Source organism: Vigna radiata, chromosome 8 (assembly GCF_000741045.1).
Source record: "Vigna radiata var. radiata cultivar VC1973A chromosome 8, Vradiata_ver6, whole genome shotgun sequence".
Taxonomy (NCBI): Eukaryota; Viridiplantae; Streptophyta; class Magnoliopsida; order Fabales; family Fabaceae; genus Vigna; species Vigna radiata.
In genome coordinates, this window is record NC_028358.1 from 18,539,593 (window position 1) to 18,541,917 (window position 2,325).

Sequence of the window (2,325 nt, forward strand, 5' to 3'; positions counted from 1 at the left end):
ATGAATTCCTATCACTGTATCCATTTGCCACTTGCTCCTCCTTATTAAATTCACCAATTTCAACCCTATCTCCATTGGCAATAGCTATTGCATTTCTTTCACCATCATCATCACCCTAATTCAAGTCAACAACAACAACCTCCTCATTATGTTTACTCTAATTCTAATTGCTATCTTCTTCAAACGCGACATCTATGCTTATTACAATCCTTTCAGAAATAAGACCATACAATCTATATCCCTTCGAGTCTTCACTAACTCCAAGAAAGATGTATCTTACACTTTCGTCATCCAACTTTGTTCTTTTAATAAGGAACGTGAGCATGTGATACGTAACCAAACACTCTGATGTAAGATATTGATGGTTTGAATCCACTCCCAACTTCTTATGGGATTTTATTCTTCTTTGCTAATGTGGGACTCTTATTGAGAAAGTGAATTGCCTAATTAACAACTTCAGGTTATAATGTATTTTGAAATTTATGTCTAGAAGGTATACTTTGAGTTATATTCATGATTGTTGGATTCTTCCACTTAGCTACACCATTCTGTTAAGGGTTGTATGGAACAATCAACTACCTTTGGATACCATTTTCACTGTAAAAATTATTAAACTCATATGACATCGACTCAACCCTATAATATGTACGAAGATCTTTAATGGATAAACAAGACACTTTCTTTACTTAATTCTTATATTTTCTTAAAGTAATGAAGGCTTGTGGATTTTTAGCCAAAATATAGACTCATGTTTTATGACTAAAGTCATCAATTAAGTTAATCATGTATGTTTTGTTGTTGGTTGACATAAGATTGATGGGTCACATATATTAGTTCAAGAATTTGAGAGGTTCCTCATGTGGTGCATGTGGAAATGAATTTCTCTGTTAGCTTCCCATAATACAATTTACACACACTTTTTGATGAAATGTCAAAATGAGGTAAGCCTTACACCCTTCCTTTTATGTTAAAGTGTGGTTAGTCTTGTAAAGCGTAAGTGGCCATATATAATGCTAAAGTTGGGCTACGTCTTTCATTTGGTTATGTTTTTGTAGATAATTTGGACATCCGATTAGAAGATATTGCAATGTTAAAAAACAACCCCTTTTCAGGATGGTAAAATTTGAATGTTCATTGTTATATAAGAATCTTAAGTCCTTTCCCGACTAGTTGACCAATGCATAATTCTAGAAAATAAAGCATGTCGATAAGGATTAAAGTAATAGAATATATTGATATTTGAACACCGCCTTTTTCCATCACAACCATGCTAGAATTATCTCTGAATGTCACCATTGTCATAAAGTTTTCATCAAGATAAGCCGAAGACTCCCGATTACCACATATGTGAATGTTGCATCTAGAGTCTAGAAACCACAATTCTTCCTTGGCAACTTCTTTATCCTTCAAATGATATTTATTCATCACCTACAACATAACTTGTTGAATTTGATTCCTTCAATGGGCATTCATACTGAAATTGTCCAAGTTTATGGCAATGGTAACACTTAATGAAAGATTTTTCAAAGCTATGTCTGCCTCCACTTCTTCCTTATCCAAGAATTCTACCATGATCTCGTCCTCATCCTCTTGAAGATTCACCAAAGGTAACCTTTAAAGCTTACTGATGAAGGTTGAAAAACAGTTATTTTCATATGTCATTTTAGACCTAATTACGCCCTTTACTACTTAGAATGAGCTTAGAATCAAGCAAAACTCAATAAATGAGTCTGTAGAGAGTCAAAAGTTGTTTTTAGCGATATTATGCTTGTTTTGCATTGTTTTGTAGCTATTTTGAGGAAATGAAGAATGAAGCTAAAGATAAAGGTCGTAGACTCAAGAAAAGAGAAGAAATTTGAAGATTTGAAGAGTTGACGCACCGCCCAACGACAACTTACACCGCTGGGCGGTCCAGGGCGAGGAGTAGGCACTGGCATTGATGCTAGGCGGTTTTGAGGGAAACCGCCGGGCGGTGACCCTTGCCGCCGGGCGGTTTGGAGGTTTATGGGAAACCGCCGGGCGGCACACTTATTTCGTCGGGCGACGGTCCGTTGGGCCTGGGCCTGTTTTCTGTTGCGCTCCTCACCTATAAATACCCTATTTCGAATTCAAGGTCATTCTTATGACAGGGGAGGACGGCCAGACCTAATTTTGCTCTCTGGAGAGGATCTCTTGGATGCTTAGGCTCCTTTTCATCTTTTCTAGGGTTTGCTTTTCCATTTTTCTTCCATTTTTCATCTAGTTTCACCATGTCTATGGTGAACTAAACCCTATTATTGTTGGGGGAAACAATGTAATCTTTTGATACTCTCTTTTATTGAAACT